Raw genomic sequence first — 21,632 nt, 5'->3', positions numbered from 1 at the left:
TACTACCCTTGACTGGCCCTAACCACACCCTGGTCATTCTTTTATTTCTCACATGAGTAAAAAAGCCTTGGGGTTTTCTTTTATCCGACCCACCAAGGACTTCTCATACCCCCTCCTAGTTCTCCTAAACCCTTTCTTTAACTCATTCCTAGCTACCTTGTAACCCTCAAGCGATCCAACTGAATCTTGTCTTTTCATCCTTACGTATGCTTCCTTTTACCTCTTAACAAGACATTCAACCTCCTTTGTGAACCATGGTTCTCTCACTTAGCCATCTCCTCCCCACCTGACAGGGACATGCCTATCAAGGACACACAGTATTTGTTCCTTGAACAAGCTCCACTTTTCATTTGTGCCTTTCCCTGACAGTTTCTGCTCCCATCTTATGCTCCCTAATTCTTGCCGAATCGCATCATAATTACCCCTGCCCCAATTATAAACCTTGCCGTGTGACCCTATCTCTCTCCACTGCAATAATGAAGGACACTGAATTGTAGTTACTATCTCCAAAGTGCTCTCCCACAAACAAATCTAACATTTGGTCCAGTTCATTACCCAGTACCAAGTCCAATGTGACCCCACTTCTTGTCGGCTTATCCACATATTGTGTCAGGAAACTCTCCTGCCCACGCTGTAAAAAAGTGTCCCATCTGAACTATTCGACTTAAAAAGGTTCCAATCAATATTAGGAAAGTTAAATTCACCCATGATAACTGCCCTGTGACCTCCACACTTATTCATAATCCGCTTTGCCATTTCCTCCTCCACATCTCTATTACTATTTGGAGGCCTGTAGAAAACTCCTAACAACATGACCTTTCCCACGAAGCGTTAGGTCCTTGATGACATGGTGCAGGTGTCACACTGTCTCCACACTTAGGTTGAGCCTTTGGCAGCACATGCCACTCGGCAGCCCATGGAAGGACATGCATGTTTTGTACAGCTGGGGTCCCTCCCCCACCATACTCCAGCTCCCTAGGCTGATGTGTGGCAGGATCCTGATCAGTGGCACCCTGTTGGCCTGATACGGCCTCCAGCTGTGTTGGCCATGCCATGGGTGGTGATGTCTGTTGAATGCCACTGCAGTGATGACGATCACTGCCAGCTCTGTTGGCCCCAATCCAAGATCCATTCTTGCTCTGGATGCAGAAAATGGGGGAAAGGAAAGAGTAAGAGACAGTCCGTAAGGTTATCCATCCTTGTCCCCTCAATCCATCCCAGCACCCTGTACCTGTGCATCTGAACCCTGGCAACTCAACACCATCCCCAGTGCCATACGATGAACGCTACCACACTATCACCTCACCGGCCATGGGCACTGCCCGTATCTCTTCACGGTCGCCAATGGCATCCCACACGGCTGCACCTCCTTTCACATGATACAGCACAAGGCCTTCTGTACCCCCAGTGCAGTTGCATGCCTACACTGGTGTGTGGTGCAGAGCTTCCCCCTCCAATGGTCGGTCTCCCTGGATCTGGACCCCTGATACCAAAGGCCATTCGTGGCAGCATGAGGCAGACTGGGCTCAGCACTCTGGTACTCACATTGAGCATAATGGCAGCTGTGGGAAGTTCCTCAATGAGGAAATCTTGCAGTATACATTTATATGTACCCACCTGGATGTTTGGTGCTAAGTGACTTCCAGATACATTATCCAAGTCAGATAGATGGTGGGGAGGCGCCTCTGACTTCCATGCAGTGTGTAGCCATTGTAGGGAGTACCACAGAGTTTATGCAGTGTGCAGAGCTGTGTTAGCACCTGCCGAGGTCCCTTGATTGGAGCGACGGCTGCCAAGTGCTTGTGACTGTTAGTGAAGCATGGGATGGAAAATCCGTGCTAAACCATGGAGCCTTCCCAGCCGAGAGGTGGCAGGGTGGGGCGGTGGGGGTGTGACAGTAGTGTGATTTGAGCTTGAAGTCTGGAAGCCCTCAGTGGTCTTTCAGCAGGCAGAGACTCCACACTGCAGTGACCTCCGACCTGAGGACCCCAAGTCCATGTGGGTCCTCCATTAGATCCTTTCATGATTGCTAAGCACAAATTGTAATTTCAAAGTAATCAAGGACAATCTGAAGCATAAACTTGGAAATATGATACTGATTGGCTTATCCGTAAATGTATAACTACCAGGGAAAGAGGTGTGAAAGATGCCAAGTTTCATAAATAGACCTATTTTGTTTCGACAGAAGGAAATTAAAATAAAAATGCAGAGATACATAAAATGGGCTGTATGATTGTTAACATTATTGCACAAACTCAAAATTGACCCCGGGTGATCTATTTATTCAATTCATTTTGGAGTCCATTCAATAGTGAAAATTATGCCTGTCTGTGTCAATTATATTGAAAGAAGCATGGGATCGGTAGGAAAATGGCATTAACAACATTTCTCTGTGATTTCTGTGATTTTTCATTGACCTTCCAGCAGGCAAGTGGGAGATTTCAATAGAAATTCAACATTTCTAGATAGCAAACTGGCATGTAGAATTGGCAGGGCAATGGGTGATTATGGGCTATTCTAATAATGTTTGATCGATGGTTGATGGGAACACCATTGTATGTACCATGTTTATTGTTACTTAATGCAAAGTATATGGCCCAAGCTGCTGGAAAGTGCATAGGTAGCAATAATGTGCAGGTGAAATTTGAGCAATGAATAATTTTTTGTCTCTGCTCGGTTTCCATTACATTTAGACTGGAGCGTGAAGTTTCAGTTGTAGAAGATGTTGTAGATGGTCTGCTCTCCACATTTCACGTGGTTATGGGCATGTTTGCAAGAACCCCAGGAAATGTATGTCTTTACACTCCCTAAAGGTCTCAGTGAATCCACACTTCAATTTAAAATTACATTGCATCCAAAAACCAAATTCAAATTGAATCCAATTCATAGTCCCTATGAGAGGGAGAAACAAAATCCAAGTTAACAAGCCCCATCCAGGGCTTGATCAAAACAAGAGGCCGAGATAACCTTGTTAAATCTCATTGTCTATTCTGATCATTGACTCTATTGTAGCCAGGGAGATCAACCTGTCTGATCGTTGACTCTCAGTGAATCTATACCAAGTAGTAGCCTGGTATTAATCCTTTTGAGACCTTTGCGAGTAAAGTAATTGATCACAGAGGGGATTGATTACCTTCTCTCATCAGAGTGGCTATAATGGGAGTTGAGAAATTGAAACGAAATCTTGAGTCTTGGCTTCCCCTTTAAAGGCAGATCAGCTCAGGTTGGACGACCTGTACGAATGAACTTTTGCCGGTATCAGTGACCTCCTCTTGCTATGCAAATGATTTCTTTTTGGCGTTTGGGTGCAAATCATATCCAATATTATGTGAAGGTGGGAAGAACCCATGAAATTTGAGGCAAATGATCAGCCATGATCATATTGAATGATGGTGCAGGCATGAAGGGCTGAATGGCCTACTCCTACACCTATTTTCTATGTTTCTATGTAAATCACTCAGAAGTTTTTCTGCAGATGTTACAGTGTACAAATGTTGCCACTAACAACCCCATTTTATTTTTTCACCTGCAGACTTTATGACTTCAGTGTCCCCCTGGTATCCAGTCATCCATTCTTCACAATCTTCAGTCTGTTGTTGACAATATTCTAACTGGCACCAAGTCCCATTCATTCTCCTTGTTATATGATGTCTGGTCTATCACTTTAAAATGTTCACCCAATATATCATTCTTCCCTTCCCATCTTTGTTCCCTCAATTGGCTGTACAACAATGCACTCTGAACTCATTCCTCCAATTTATCCCTCATCTTTGCTCATCAGGCCTTTAGTTGTCAAGGTCCCAAACTCTGAATTTATCTTGAGAAATGCCTACATATCTCTCTCTTTCTTTATTTTCTCTCTGTCTATATATCTCCCTCTCCTCCATTAAGAATCTTGTTTGGGCCAACTGCTTTGACACAGATTACGACATTGACACTTGAAATCAACTATGAAGCATGAGTTCAACTCTAAGAATGGTAGAACCATTCTAGAAACCTAGCAACCATGGACAGCGTAAGTAGGAAGGTAAGTTTTCAGTGACGTATTCACCTGAGGTACCTCATTCAATGAGGTATTCACCTGTTCTCAGCTAAAGTGCTGCTAGGTGCTGCAACTTAGGTTGTAAAAATATGGCAATAGATCTCTGCTCCTCTGATAGCAGCATGTAAGGAGAATGAACTTTTCTTCAAAGGCTGTCATAGATTTGTGTTACCTTGCACAACAAGATTTATAACCAAATGCCACAGCTCAGACAGCGTTGCCTATTGCAGTCACAGTCACTGCAGCCCTCAAATTCAACACCTCAAGCTCCTTCTGGGCTACAAATAGACACTGGAATTTTCCACAGTGCTTTTACATTTTGTCCTTTACGTCATTCCAATCCCTCTAACCGCAGCTCTCTACCTTTGCACTGCATGTAAGAGGTTAGCTGATTGTAGACATAGGTTATTTTCCCAAACTTAGTTGAAGATTTTTCTCAGGCAAGCCAACTGTGCTTTAGTCAGATCCATGATTAACTCACTAAGCAAGCAACTGAAGTATTTAAGCAATGATTTAGCATTTACAAATTGCAAAAACAATGCAGTTAGAGATGCAAATAAGGTTGCGTTGTTTGACCTCTATTTATGTACATTCATGAAGGCACTGCTTCTATCTGTGAGGGTGCTGGCCACCTAAAGCAAGATCCAGTATTAAAATCAGAACATTGAACTTTTAAGATGATTCTATTTTTCAATTTTAATCCAGCTACCACTAAGAATGAAAATGGGGTAACATGAATCAGAAATTGGCCTCATGCATAGATCAATTTAATCAATAATTGCATGTTCTTAAGCATTTTTCTCAAATGTTGTGACACTCATTTTGCATATCTTATGCTAAATAATTTGCAAGACATGTTTGCTTTCATCTACCTGATTTCATCCAAGGCTTCTGATGCTATTTTATACTTGCCTTGTGTTTGGAGTTAACAGAGTGGAATCATACCCACAGTTAGTTTCAACTTCTCTGAAATATCAAGTGTGCCCATTAAATTTCTTGCAATCTTTAAACCTGTTATCTTGTCTTTCCATCAGCATTGTCGCAATACTTGATGAGGCTTGTCCATTTCTTTCCACCCAATGGGTAGCATCGAAACATAGAAAATGGGAGAAGAGAAGATCATTCGCCCCCTTGAGCCAGCTCCGCTATTCAGTGTGGTCATGGTTGACCCTCTATATCGATGCCATGCTCCCGCTCTCTTTCCCCACACCCCTTAATGCCTTCAGTATCTAGCAATCTATCTATTTCTTTCTTAAATATATTCAGTAACTTGGCCACCACAGTCATCTCGATCCTAAATGTCCCTGTATCCTGTGCCTGTGCCATAGGAAACATCATCCCTGCATCTTTTAGTTACTATCTTCTCCCTTCTTTCCTTTTGGACTTGTTTCCTAATGTTTGTCTTTTTGTAAAACTTCGGAATTTCTTTAACACAATAGATCTCCCTCATTAACACTGAATGCTCTTTCCTCCATCTGCTAGTCTGTATGAATTTTCTCAGCTGCAATAATGCATTCTTCCCTCCTGCATGGACAGTGTGATGTGTATTTATAATACCAGCAAGGTAATTTACATCTAATTAATGTACATCTGCCACTTATTTACATATATTTGATTGGCTAATGGAAAGTATGTCCGAGAATGTAAGGACAACACAAGAGAATCTGTTTCAGGGTTCATGCTAATCTCAGTTAAAGGGGAAATCCTGCCCAACACATTTATAATATTTAAATGACCTTGGATGTGAAAAATTTGAAATGAAAACCTGAAATGGTGTAAATGGTACAGGTCAGGCAGCATCTGTGGAGAAACAGAGTTCATTGAGCTTCAGGTTTGCTCTCTCCACAGATATTGTAATATTGTTATTTCAGAAGCTACCTTGTAAAAAGTGCCTAAAAAAATGAAATTGTAGCAATTCCATCTCTCACTGGAAAACATCCTCACTCCATAGGCGCTACAGGCCTAAAAATGTTCCTTCAATTTTGTTCCATTGCATACAAGTCTCAAGCCGTCAAATTTATCTATTCTTGACTCAAGGCAAACCAATGTACCTATGTTGAATAAAGAAAAGTGGAACAAAGTTTAAAAAACTTAAGTAAACCAAGCAGTACTGTACTTTTTCTTTCTGAATTATATCAAGTGAAATAGTACAGGAACATCTGACTGAGTTGCAGTTCGTGGATTCTTTGGTTTGTCCCTGTCAAACAGTTAATATTGCTCTAATACACGAAGAAGCCAGCATAAGGCAGTAATAATGAAAAATGTTGGAAAAGACAATATCAATTGTTATTCAACAGACCCATCAAAGATTACTTTTTTGTCAGCTGCTTTCAGGAAATGTATTTTCCATCAGATATGATTGCATTCCTCTTTTGAAGTGCCCCATTCTCCTGGTAGATTTAATGTGACATTCAGGCACTTTTCAGTCCCTTGGCCTCAGAGGCAGTTCAGAGAGGCACAACAAGCCTTCAGAGATTTATCCTCAAAGGCTGACACTGTCTGCCTGATTTATTGTAACTTTAAGAGACAGCTCTAGCAAAGTATGTGATTTTTACCCTTCATTCTCACCAGACTTACCAATTCATCAGTATGCAACTGGCACATTCTACAGAGACTTTATATCCACTCACAAAAATGCACTAATGTGTGCCAATATGCAACATTTCAAATGAAGAATCTTATGGAAGGACTGCATTTTAAGAATATGTAATGGGTGGGCTTTTCTGCCTATCATCCTCCAATTAAAATGAATGATGGTAAATTGTAAGCTGGTCAATGCATAAGCGGAAGGCTTTGGCAATGGTGTTAATCCTGGAACAGTTGCCAAGCACTTTCAGGGCAAATTATTAAGGTTTAATGCAGTAACGTTGGTATTTGATTTCATTTTCAAATAGAACTTTTGGCCATTATTTAATTGCTATGCTTCATAACATGCAACCGCACATCTTCAGTTGATGAGACTTACCAGTTCATCTTGGAGGTTCCAAACACCAGCACCAATTAGTAGATTTTTAAATGAGTTTATGAATAGTATAGGCTATCAGATCCTTTACAATAAAATTTAAAAGTCACCTATTAGACCAAAATAATGGAAGTCAAAAACATTTCAGGTGTAGCACTTTGCGTCTGCTTGAACTGTTGAGACGGTTTAACATTGATTTTCTTCACATTTGTATTAAATATGAAGAATTTAGGCCGTCATGATTGAAAATTCAGTGTATGTCTGTTGGCCTGTCTGAATTACAGTTCCTGGAGATTATCGCAGAGCAGCAGGAGAGTGATTTTGGAGCAAAAGCGGAGCTCAGAGCATCCTGATCTCTCAGCTGGATATAATGCATGGTGGCAATCAGCTTGCAAAAGGGATAGAAACAACGTTTATGAGGTCTTCACTTGTCAGATAAATGTAGGATAATAGATAGCTGGCTGTTAATTATAAGGCAACAATTCAATCAAGAGCTTCTGAATAAATCATCACACATAAGGACAAAAGGTGTTTGTGAGTATCAGCAGATCCCAGATAGGCAATGATCACATTCAACATTTCTTATTCTTTATGATATATATTTTCTTTGAAAATATATTTTATTTTGTTATAACCTACAGCACATTGAGTGTGTTAGAGACAGAATGACATAGATGCAAGAGTAATAAAGACAACATTGTTAAGGACATTGTATATCTGATAGAAGGGTAATAATAGAATTAGCAAAAAAAATCGTGGCACCAAGGAATTTGAAACATAAGCAGAAGATGTGTGGTAGATCAATTAGAGTCTTGAATATTAACATTTTTTTTCAGATGGCCCAGTATGGATTTGTATTTTCTGCCCTCATTACAGTACTAGTTGTTCTGTGATCTATTACAAGACAATGTACCAAGTCTTTTATATGATAAAACAGGGACATTCATGTGATAGCCCACAGGCCAACAGAGATGTTTGTAAATTGCTGTTGCAGCCTTCTGACTAGGCCTAATTCAGGTCAGTGATTTTTCTCCCTTCACCAGAAGTTAAAATGAAGAACATTCTTTTGCCAATTCATTACACCAGAATCTCTTCACTGAGTCTCTAATGCATTTTTCCAGCTTCTTCCTGAGCTTTACATTTTGCTCCAATGTTATTGAGTCATCAGTGCACTGATTCAGTCTCTCGCTGCCATGTCAGTTATACAATGTAGATGCAGGATGATGGAGTGGAGGGGGTACATTGCTCTGTTTCAGCCGCTCTTTGTATTGTCAACATCATGTTGCCTGCTTATTTCAATGACGTCAGCATCCAGCTAGTATTAAAAGTGCTGCTAATTGTTTGGGCACCTGGCAGTGATCCAAAGCAGCTAGCATCAGATAAAGTTGGCTTGCACTTTTTAAAACTTGTCTGCACCTCTGAAAGGGTGGCTAGAAAGTGAATCTGATCTGCGAAACATTGAGTAATGGCACAACATTGGAAAATGTGGGCTTCAGTTTTTTGGCCGCTGCACTGGCGTATTTGGTGGAGTGGTGGAAATGATGAGAGATGTCCTGTGTCAGCAGAAGGCAAAGGGGTCCTCCAGGCCCATATTCAGAAGCAAGTGAATGTCAGTACCGGTGGAAGACCTGGATGTTGTGACACAGCAATTTAATTGACCTCACATGAATGGGCAAGGTCAGTAAATGCATCTTCAAAGGCTATGTCCTAACACTAGCCTCACACACTGCTCAATTCACTCCATGCTCAACACTCACCTACCAATAATTTCTATCAAGTATAATTCCTACCTAACATTCATAGTTTCCCCTCACCTTCACAAATTTAAACACTGCTGCAAGCCTCACAACCACACTCAGCTTGCATATAATGCCAGCTTTATAATGATGACAGCCATATCAACAAAACAACTGCGCAAAACTCACTGACACACTTCTCTATCTGTTGCTGGACAAGGGGCATTAACAGAAACAGCTGAAGGTAACCAAAGGGAGATAAACAACTGCAAGTTCTAACCACCAGGAAGGAGATGGTGCTTCCCATAATTTGGATCACAATTACTGAGGCTGCAGCCAATATCAGAGGTGAACCCATTGAAAGCGATGGCATTCTCATGTCTAATTCTCTTTCGTGCATTCCAATATTTCTTCTGATTTACAAATTGTAGATGGTATGAGCATATACATCTTGCTCTGCACCACTACCATGCTGCTCCTCCCATCATAACCTTATCCTTGTGCCTTTCTTCTTTCAGGTAGCCAAGAACTGTAACCTGGCTAGACAGTGGAGAAGCAGCAAGAAAACAATGATGATGAAGATGGATTGTGACTTGACTTTACACGCATAGTCATCTCTCATATACTAAGGCCTGAATTTTCTTCACAATAGATGGGCTTTTTGTCATGGCAAAAATCCTGGAATTGGCTGAAAATTCTAAGTCCTGCCCCCTAAGCTGGTATTTCCCACCTTCACAGGGCTGGGACTTGAGATGGGCTGGGGTTCATGTCTACATTGTTCAAGGGAGCAGCTGGCTATTACAATAACCATCGGGTGGCACGGTGGCACAGTGATTAGCACTGCTGCCTCACAGCGCCAAGTATGTGGGATCGATTCCCAGCTTGGGTCACTTTCTGTGCGGAGTCTGCATGCTGCCCCTATATCTGCATGGATTTCCTTCGGTTCCTCCCACAGTCCAAAAGACGTTCTGGTTAGATGTATTGGCCATGTTCAATTCTCCCTCAGTGTACTCAAACCTGGAGTGTGGTGACTAGGGGATCTTCACAGCAACTTCATTGCAGTGTTAATGTAAGTCTACTTACGGCACTAATAAATAAACTTTTAACCAGCTACCTCCACTGAAGTGGGATTTTGGATGTCCAGGAAGATAAAACCTGGAGTGTACTGATTAGAGCAGCTGAATCGAGGCCTAAACTTGATGGATTCATTTGGATAGCCAGGGTATGTACCTCTTTGGAGAGATAAGGTATCCCCTTGAATAAGGTCCTTGGAGCACATTTGATAGAGGTAAAACACCCTTTTGGAAAGATAAGGGACACTTTGAGAGTGGTGTGGCATCATTTCAGATCAATAAAATGGGATTTGATGATAGATTTTTTACACACAATTTCTTGGAATTGTCAAATTATCAAAAAGTTGTTCAGCTTTTAAAGATCCATCCAGCTGTCAGGGAATTGTCCAGCTATCAAAGACATGTCCACCTGTTGCTATGACCCCAGTTGGTGTTATAAATGGATGGGAAGATTCCAGAATGGAAGCTTGGCTCAAAATACTGTGGCTGGAATCTTATTGCCATTCATGCTGGTGGGATTTTTCCATCACGCTGCAGTGAACAGAGATTTGGCTGGCCACCAAATTCTCTGACCTAGCTGCAGTAGGAGCATTGCGTGAACGGCAGGTGAGATCGTGCTTCTTAACTTTTACTTTTTATAAAACGTGGAGGAACAGAATCACAGGACCACTAATTAGTTTTAACAACAGTGATGATGAAATGGATTGGCCAAGAGTTTCAAGTTTCTAGGTATTCAGATCATGAACAATATGTCCTGGTCCCCCCATGCCAACATTATAGTTAAGAAAACCCACCAACACCTTTACTTTTTCAGAAGGCTAAGGAAATCCAGCATGTCCACTACGATTCTCCCTAATTTTTTACAGATGCACCATAGAAAACATTCTTTCTGGATGTATTACAGCTTGGTATGGTTCCTGCTCTGACCAAGACTGCAAGAAACTATGAAGAATTGTGAACATAGCCCAGTCATGCAAACCAGCTTTCATCCATTGACTCTATCTATACTTACCGCTACCTCAGGAAACAGCTAGTATAATCAAAGACTCCACGCACCCAGGACATATTCCCTTCCACCTTGTCCCATCAGGAAAAAGATACAAAAGTCTGAAAACGTGTACCAACAGATGCAAGAATAGCTTATTCCCTGCTGTCATCAGACTTTTGAATGGACCTATCACATAATAAGCTGACCTTCTCCTCTCACTATTGGTAACCGTAGCACAATATTCTGCACTCTATCCTTTCTTCTCCCCTATGTACTCCAAGAAAAGCATGTTTTGTCTGTATAATACACAAGAAACAATACTTTTCATTGTATCTCAATACATATGACAATAATAAATCAATTCAATTCAAGAAAAAATATTTATTAACATGAACAAATTGGCTTATGATATTCCCCCCTTAGCTAACAAATATGCACAGATTTTAAGATTAACATAGATAACCAAGTATATCTTAAACTACAACAGTCTTAGCAATGCAATGTCCCTTCAAACATACAAGATGGCTATGAGCAAATGTACTCTCCTTCCTGAACCTCAGGTAAATGACTATGGATTTTGCTTCAGAATTACTCGAGTTGATTGTCAAATGACAATTTCCAAACTCCACTCCCAAATTCCATTTCCTTTAAAATATTCTTTCACAATATTACTTTCCACCAGCAATTTGCATTCCAAAATCCAGTCCAGATTTTCCAATGACTCTTTTAAATAAAGCTTCCATTTCACTTTTAATAACAAATCCAGTATCCAGATTTGAAACCACCCTCTTTCAGAGTTTTTTGTGTTGACTACTGTACAAACTTTGAACAATAATTGCTTTAACTCTCAATTCTCAGACTATTAAAATGGCAGCAAACTTTTGATTTACACCTGAATTCTGCCTTCCAATTTTAAATCTGGTGACTGAAATTGTCTCTTTAACTCAGAACACTCTGTTTACTCTTCCTTGAATTCTTTTGAAAAATACCTTGACTCCTGTTGTCTTACCTTCAGTCATCATAAGAATTTTTTTCTGTCCCAACTCCTTCGTTATCTGTCTGGAACTGTAAATGGTGCTTTGGGAAACCTGCTTCTTTGCAGCTCCTGTCCTGTCTGGTTGTTCTTCTGGCAGAGTTGAGAGATATTCACTCCCTGATGTTCTCATTCAATTGTAATACATCTAGCCAAAACTAAAGCTTAAAAGCTTTTCTACTTTACAAGGACCCCAGTTGCTACACAACTAGTATTGCTAGTATATTTACTCTTCATGCTGTAGCCCTCTCTAAGCACAATAGAAACACATTTGGAACTGAACCAACTCTACATATACAGACATCTTTGTCCAGCGTGAATCTAACTGTAGGTTTTAGTCTTCCTTCTACAGAGACATTAAATTAAACCCACTTAAAACTATACTTCATTTCTAATGTTAACCAATGCAAATATAAATCCCTTAAAACTATCTTTGGTTTCCCAAAACTGTTAAGGAACTGTCAAAAAACTGTCATGGCATTGTCAAACTTCAAAGAACTGTCTAAACTGTGAAGGAAATGTTCAATTGTCAAGGAATTGCCCAAGAAGTGTCAAAGCGGTCAAGGAAGTACACCTAGTACAGATACTAGATGTATTGGCATGGATGGGTTAATGGCAAAGGATGATGGCTGTGCATCATGGTTTGGCATGGGGATGTGAGTGGTCATTGTAGATGAGTGGGGAGCATGGGGTGGCAATGGTTTGCATAGTTAGGGCTTAGACAGTGTATGTGGGGTGAAGGAGAGGGCTGGAGTAAGTTTTGTAAAAATTATTTAAACGTAGTGCCAGTGCACTGAGGCAGGCCTTCTGCCCAGTGTGCCTTCATACCCAGCAGACTCCTCACTTATCCTGGAGTTACTTGCCTGACTCCTATTCCAGTTTGCTTCCTACCCCAGGATAACATTTTGAGCTGTTTGTGGTTATTTTTAAAGGTTGGCTTCCCTGAGCTGGGAGTTTTGCTGAAGCTGTGCACCCAACCCAGGGACCTAAAGCCTGGGCCTAACATTGTGTGTAATTTAGATGATACTATACACATGGTTTTATATGTGGTGAAACAGTGGGCTCAAATAGACTGCAGACAGGGAAGGGAGCAAGGAAAACTTGTGTTAGCTTGTTGGAGGGTAAGGTCACTCTGGAATTCTGTTGCAAAAAACTCAAATGAGCACTTGGATGGAATAGCCTGCAGAGGAAAGCTGAAACATGACCACAATAAACTGTGTAGCATATTGGGAAGCTTTCTGGAAATCCTGTGGACAAAGTTAAGGAGAATCGAGGAGTGGAACATTACTTGGATTCATGGGTTTGCTCCAAGATTGGTGCCTATCCTTTTCCTGCATGAAAGTGATGGCCATTATATAATTGTGGACCCTTCATGCTGAAGGGCTAATGGGTTTGCATTGCAGCACAAGCAGTAACTACCCAACATCTGGATGCTGCAGTGGAAGCTCAGAGAGCTGTTATGGCTGTGGATTACAATGTGCAATGATTACAGGGTGGCACAGCAGTCCAGCAATCTGCCGTCCAAAAGATTACTCATATGCAGCCTGGGGGAAGAGGAGTGGCTCCACGGAGCACATACCTACTGTCCTCCCTCGGGGTGACAGGATTCTCCTTCCAATCCTTGCCTCTCTCTGCCTATGCCCTTGCTGCCACCCATGTCAACTTGGTACAATCCACTACCAGTCCTTCTAGGCCGAGATCTGTTTGAAGTCACCCTTCAGTGCTTTCTGCAGTCTCGCCCATTGAAAAGCCAGCACTCTTTTAGCAGCCATGCTGTAGTCTCTGGTATAGCATTGTGCATGAACATTAGGAATGGCAAAGTCACACAGAAAACAGGCATTAAGGGAATGCACAAACATCATTTTTGACTTTTGTATTCAATATGGGGTGAATTCATTTACACATTTTGTCTGGAATGCTTTTATGTGATAGTTTAGATCATAGAATCCCTATAGTGCAAACTCCACACAGACAACCATCCAAGGCTGGATTTGAACCCAGATCCCTGGTGTTGTGAGGCAGCAGTGCTAACCATTGTGCCAGCATGCCTTTTATTTCAGCATAGTGGCCAAGCAGACTGTATAATTGTCAATAACACAGGGAAGGTGGGATATTGATGAATGGGAAACTGTGATTGTGGTTACTGTTTGTCATAGTCATACCCTGTAATAAAAGTTATCTTTGCTTTCTCACGGTGTCTCAAATTCAGTTGGCACTATAGACTGCTGCAAAATAACAGCATCATGACTGTGGTCAGAAAATTGGGCATTGGCCTGTGTAATGTTCTACATGAGGTCGCACTCAAGATGGAATTTGAGGAAGTAGAATCCCTTTTAGTTCTGGTTGAGGGCAGAGTTGATACACAAGCATCCACAAGGTGATGTGCAAGCAGTCAAAGGTACCTTATACCATTAGGAAATCTGCAGTTTTAACAAAACTATGTACCTATTCTGGCAAATGAGAAAGAAATGTAGTTAGCTCCAAATGAATAGAGAGTCTTTATCTCTCTTATGCCAGAATAGGTACCAAACTGTGCGATGTTTCCGATCTCTTCAGCACCAGCCTGAAAGGAGCCAGATGCATTAGAATTCAAAGCCACAGCCACTTTCACAGCCTCTGGCAATCTGGTCCTAGCCTTGTTCTGAGAGTACAGCAGGTGACATTTGTCAGTGATAAAGATCTGGCTGAAGAAGCATGACTCACTGTTCTTCACTGGGGTTGAGGTAGAAAAATTGCTGTCTGAATGAACTGAGCAGATATGGTCTTCTGCTGGGAATCCTTCTGCCTCCACTGTCCAAAGATGTGTGGGTTTGGATGATTGGCCATGCTAAGTTGACCCTTAGTGTCAGGGGAACTAGCAAGGTAAATATGTAGCATTCCGGGGATAGGACCTGGGTGGGATTGTTGTCGGTGCAGGCTTGATGGGCCGAATGGCCTCGTTCTGCACTGTAGCGATTCTATGATTCTGTGATTCCCTCCTTCTCTCTTCAAGCAGCTTGAGGGCTCTCTGTTCATTCTCCCTATCATATTGTATTCCAAGGAAAATGAATACTAGTGCGCCACTATCTGGGAGCAATTGGTTTACGCAAAAGCCTTGAAGTCAACTAAACTCCTTTAGCACTTTTACACCATTGCCTGTAGATATTTACAATTCTAAACAAAGGTACAAAGCACCAAGCACTTGCAGATTTAAAATCCATCCTGCTGCTGAACATATATTGAGTTGGGTTAGGTTCAGAGAGTGTTAGCTGCAGCCATGAGCTCCAAAATGGCACCAGTGGCATCAAACCAGTGTTGCACACTGATTGAAGCCATGACCTGTCTGCTCTGCATACTTCAAGCAGCTGAACATGGTCTGACATCTGGCATGATTTGTTCCAAGGGTTTGCATGCACACTGTGAGCGCCATTTTGAAGGCTTAAAGACTTTGTAGCACCTAAAATAAGGCCCAATTTCCTATACCACCCCCCCACCCCCCATCTATCCTTTCCTCATAAATTACACAAAACACTTGCTCAAAAATAATCTCTATTGCTTTTCTGGGTAACTGAAGTTTCCAATATGTGTAAAATTAAGGAAATGATAGAAAAATAGATTTTGCAATGACATGATTATATTTATTCATTGGTTTGTTTTGTGGCTTTTAACGCTTTCATTAATATTTTTACTTCAATGCATCAGCTTTCCAAAGAAACCTGGGCATGCTTTTGACATTTTTGCCAGAAGCTACGGTGCTATTAGCTGAATTTGGATTGTGAAATATGATGGTGTGCACTGTACCTAATTTCATGAGAATGTATATGCACTGTATGGTCAGTTGCACTGATGGAATATTTTTCTTTAGATTCTATCATTTTATGCTCAGTTGTTTTTCAAAATTACTTGAGGAAAAACTAGAGGACAAATTTCAATAAGCTTATTCAAGTGAAGTGTTTCTAAATAGAGATTCTGTGCATGTGTTTGAAAGAGATTAAGAATAAAATTACACGGTGCTGGCTATATACTTGTAGCTTTTGCTTCTTGTTGTGTAGACTTCAGGAAGTATATATAAATTATATGCTTCAATTTCAAAAAGAATGTAAGGACAGAAAGATTCGGGCTTCACAATGACAAATCTTTGAGGGTAGCAGGACAAGTTGATAAGGCTGTTAAAAGTATAGGATTGTTGACATTATAAATAGATGCATCGAATACAAAAGCAGGCGAGTTATGGTAAACCTTTCATTGATTAGGTCTCAACTCAAGTATAGTGTCCAATTTTGGGCACCACACTTTAGGAAGGATTTTGCGATCTTGGAAGAGGATGCAAAGAAAATAGATCAGAATAGCCCCAGGGCTGAGTACGTCACTTATGTGGAGGCTGAGGGAAGCTAGGATTGTTCTCCTCAGATCCAAGAAGGTTAAAGGAAGCTTTAATCAAGATGTGCAAAATTTTGAAAGTTTTTGATAGAGCAGATGAGGAGAGACTGTTCCCACTAGCGGCAGGGTCAGTAACCAGGTGATGATTTTAGATAAATGATGAAAAGAAAGTGGAAGATGAGGAAAATTCTTTTCAGTAGTGGGTTATTGTGATCTTGGATGTACTACCTGCAAGAACAGCAGAGGTGGATTCAATAGTAAAAGAAATTGTGTAAAACTTCCTTCCTCGCATCTTTCCAAATCCCCTTCTCAAATTCTGTGTCCCAGAGTCATTTTATCATCAGCTAAGTTTTTTTTGTTCATTCGTGAGACATGGGTGTCACTGGCTGACTAGCAATTATTGCCCATCTCTAGATGTCCGAAGGCAGTTGAGAGTCAACTACATTGCTGTGGCTCTGGAATCACATGTAGGCCAGACCAGGTAAGGATGGCAGATTTCCTTTCCTAAAGGACATTAATGAAGCAGATGGGTTTTTCCTGCAATCAACAATCGTTTCATCGTCGTCGGTAGATTCTTAATTCCAGTTTTTAAAAATTGAATTCAAATTCCACTGTCTGCAGTGGCGTGATGGGAAAGCTAATGGGGACAGTTTTCTTTGTCTATCTTGTCTAAACATTTCATTAGCTTGTACTCTTCTATCAAATCTCTCCTCAATCTCCTCTGCTTCAAGAAAAATCATCCCAGCTTCTCAACTTAACAGAGTAGCTAAAATATCTCATCCTTGGAACAATTCTGGTAGAATTCCCCTACATCCTCTCAAAAACCCTCAAATCCTTCCTAAAGTGGAGGGATCAGAATTGGATGCAATTCTCTAGCTGTGACCTAATTTAAGCTTTGGACAGATTCAGCTGAACATCCCAACATTTGTACTCAATTACTCTATTTATGATGCTCAAGATCTCTAATATTTGCTAATGCTCTCTCAATATGTCCTGTCTTCTTCAATGATCTATACAAATGCCCCAGGTTCCTCTGTCCCTGTCCACATTTTGGGACTGTGCCATTTAATCTATATTGCCTCTCCCTTGAACATCTGCTAGAGTATGTCACCTCACATTTCTCTGTATTAAATCCATTTGACACTTGTCTGCCCATCCTCTCTTCAGAACAATCTGCTTCAAAAAGACGACCATCATCCTAGTACCTAAGAAAAACCAAGAAGCATGTCTTAATGACTATCGGCCAGTGGCTCTGACGTCCATCATTATGAAGTGCTTTGAAAGGTTAGTCATGATACAAATCAATTCCAGCCTCCTGGACTACCTGGATCCACTACAGTTTGTCCACTGCTGCAATAGGTCCAGAGCAGACTCCATTTCCCTGGGCCTGCACTCAACCCTGGAACACCTAGATAACAAGGACACCTATGATAGACTCCTATTTATTGACTACAGTTTAGCCTTCAACACTATTATTCCCACAAAATTCATCTTCAAACTCTGTGGCCTGGGTCTCGCCATCTCCTTCTGCAACTGGATCCTGATCCTGAACTTCCTAACTCCCAGACCACAATCAGTAAGGATAAGCAACAAGACCTCCTCCACAATCATCCTCAACACCGGTGCCTCACAAGGCTGTGTTCTCAGCCCGCTACTATACTCCTTATACACCTGTGACTGTGTGGCCAAATTCCCCTCCAATTCAATTTTCAAGTTTGCTGATGACACCACTGTAGTGGGTCGGAAATCAAACAGTGATGAGACAGAGTACAGGAATAACATAGAGAATCTGGTGAACTGTTGCGGCAACAATACTCTCTCGCTCAATGCCAACAAAGCAAAGGAGATTGTCACCGACTTCAGGAAGCGTAAAGGAGAGTATGGTCTTGTCTACTTCAATGGGGATGAAGTAGAAAGAGTCCAGAGCTTTAGGTTTTTAGATGTCCAGATCACCAAGAACCTGTCCTGGTCCCTCCATGCCGATATTCCAGTTAAGAAAGCCCACCAATGCTTCTACTTTCTCAGAAAACTAAGGAAATTTGGGATGTCAGCTACGACTCTCACCAACTTTTACAGGTGCACCATAGAAAGCATTCTTTCTGGTTGTATCGCAGCTTAGTATGACTGCTGCTCGGCCCAAGACCACAAGGAACTACAAAAGGTTGTGAATGTAGCCCAATCCACCTTGCAAACCAGCCTCCCATCCATTAACTCTGCCTACACTTCCAGCTGCCTTGGCAAAGCAGCCAGCATAATTAAGGAACTCACACATCCCGGACATTCTCTCATCTACCTTCTTCCTTCGGGAAAAAGATACAAAACCCTGAGGTCACGTACCAACCGACTCAAGAATAGCTTCTTCCCTGCTGCTGTCAGACTTTTGATCTCTCTCTACAACCTAGCTGTGACTGTAACACTACATTCTGCACTCTCTCGTTTCCTTCTCTATGAACGGTACATTTTGTCTGTATAGCCCGCAAGAAACAATGCTTTTCACTGTATGTTAATACATGTGACAATAATAAATCAAATCAAATCAAATCAAATCATTCCACTAGCCTATTTACTTCTATTTAGCCTATTTAGTTGATTTGTGTTATCATCCACACGGGCTACATATGCAAACTTGGAATCATTAGTAAATTTTGAAATGTTATTCTGTATTTCAATACCCAAGTTATTTATATATATCAGAAAAACATAGTGACCTGAGCACTGAACTTTGGGTAACACCACTGTCTGTAATCCACCAATCGGAAAGACAATTATTTGCCACCACTATTATTTATCTGAACTGATGCTGACCTCCTATTCCATGATCCTCAATTTTGTGAACCAGCCTTTTATGTGGTACTTTCTCAAACATTTTCTTAAAATCCATATAGACATCATCCATTGCTTTTTCCTCATCAACTGTCTGTTATTTCATCAAACAATTAGTCAAGCAGAATCTGTCTTTTACTACAACCTGGGTTCAGTTCCCAGTTTGGGTCACTGTCTGTGCGGAATCTGCATGTTTTCCTCGTGTCTGTGTGGATTTCGTTCAGGTGCTCCTGTTTCTTCCAACAGTCCGAAAGATACGCTGGTTAGATGCATTGGCCATGCGAAATTCTCCCTCAGTGTACCCAAACAGACTCCGGAGTTGGTGACAACGGGGATTTTCACAGTAACTTCATTGCAGTGTTAATTTAAGCCTACTTGTGACACTAATAAATTAATTTAACTTAAAACTTAACTTACATCTCTTTTAAATTTTTCACCTCTCACTTTCAACCTATGTTCCCGAATAATTGACCCTCTGACCCAGGAAAAAAGACTCTGATTATTCACTTTACCCAGTGGAAGTGCCTATCATAAAATGTTGGCGACAGTGCCCATAATGTTTCTAACATGTACTGGCATTGGGTGTAGCCTTCCAGTTCAAAAATATTTTTAGAAAATCACACTCTTGAAATGACCTTATTGTAAGTGTGTGAGTTTGCACCTTGACCAGAAGTAACATGTATAAACTATATTCCTTCCCTGTGCACAGCTCCATGTGGTTGAAATCATCTTTCATTTTCTCAATGTATTCTGTCGTGAACATAAGGTTATGAGACAGTAACTTCTTTTTGTTTAGTCAATTGTAGGTTAGTTTGAATAGAATGCCTGCATCCGAATGGTTACGCTATAATTAATCTGTTTTATTTCTTTGCTTTTCGTATCTTAAAATAATTACTGTAGGAATAAATTATGTTTATGGCAATATAAGGGAAAAAGTTTCCATTGTCTTGTCCTCTACAATCACGCACAAGGAACAGATTCGAGACATTTCCTGTTGAACATCTATTGCCACAGATGAAGATCTCAAAGGATTGAATTTCAAGTTCCTATTACAATGAAAACAAACACCCAGACTTTCCTGAAAGTCTCTTCCCCACATCAACAATTCATACAGGACCACCTAATAAGCCACTGACTTGTACACAGCACTACCTACTGATGAGCCCATGGCAAAACTAAGCTCGGGATTTTCATGAAACATGCATCAGAAAAAAAATGTAGATGTGTGGGGCTGCAGCTGTGTGTTAGAGTTATCACGGGATATTTGTTTGAAATTGTTAAATAGTTTAAAACTTACTTCCAAAATACTGACTAATGATAAGAAATATTAAAATTGATCAAATTTTAGTTTTGTTTTGAAAATCCAGGATACAATAAAATGGGGTGTAGAGAAATTAATATTGTGAGCAATTTTGCACCCACTTTCACCGTCAGCAAGAAAGGCAATGTGGGCACAAAATACCACGTGAGTCAGGAAACGCGTTTCTCATTGAATCATAGAATCCCTACAGCATAGAAGGAGGCCATTCAGCCTATCGAGTCTGCACCAACTCTTACCCAGGCTTACCCTGAGGCAGGCCCAGGACTGGGCCTGCTGAACTGTAGTCCCAGGCAAGGACTAGTCTGTGTACACCACGGTAGTGATTTTAATTTGCATTCTGTGTTAAATATGTTCCTTTCCAGTCAGGGTTCCTGAGTCATTACATGTTGCATTGGGTCATAAGAACATAGGAATTAGAAGCAGAAGTAGACAAATTCAACCCTTCAAGTCTGCTCCACCATTTAATCAGAACATGGCTGATCTCTCCCTGGTTTCAAATTCACCTCCCATACTCCTTGCTCCTGTTTTTTGTAAGACCATAGGAATTAGGAGCAGAAATTGGCAAGTAGGTCACTACCAGTTTAAGGAATAAACATGCTTAAACTAAAAACCTACAGATTAGGCTTTACCTGAAACTGCCGCACAAATTGTTCCTGTTGCTTCAGTATGGTGAGGGTGGGAGAAATTTTTCAAATTTTGTCACACGATGTGGGCATTGCTATCTTGGCCAGCATTTATTGCCCATCCCTAATTTCCCTTGAGGAGGTGGTAGTGAGCTGCCTTCCTGAACCGCTGCAGCTCACATGGAGTAGGTACATCGAAGGTGCTGTTAGGGATGGGGTTTCAGGATTTTGATTCAGTAACAGTGAAGGAGCAGCAATATATTTCTAAGTCAGGATGGTGTGTGGTTTGGAGGGGAACTTGCAGATGGTTGTGTTACCATGCATCTGCTGCCATTGACTTTCTAGGTAGTAGAGATTGTTGGTTTAGAAGGTGCTTTCTAAGGAAATTTATATTTGTAAATATTTCCTTCCGATTTATTTATATAGATAGGCTGAGAATATCCTGGGACTACCATCATTTTCAGGACTGATGTTGTTTAGACAGCATGCCTACTGGCAAAGCAATAAATATGACCTTGCTCTGATCAACCATATCCCCAGAGCAAGTAAATTAAAAATGCAATCATTATTAAATTTATCAGATAATCTTGGTGGCAAAGAGATGAAGTCATGGAGGATTCTCAGTGCTGAATGAAAACAAGAAAAAAACAAATCTTTTGACACTTTGAAAAA

This window comes from Carcharhinus amblyrhynchos, chromosome 5 (genome assembly GCF_965287045.1).
Source record: "Carcharhinus amblyrhynchos chromosome 5, sCarAmb.v2.hapA, whole genome shotgun sequence".
Classification (NCBI taxonomy): domain Eukaryota; kingdom Metazoa; phylum Chordata; class Chondrichthyes; order Carcharhiniformes; family Carcharhinidae; genus Carcharhinus; species Carcharhinus amblyrhynchos.
This window is presented reverse-complemented; position numbering follows the sequence as displayed.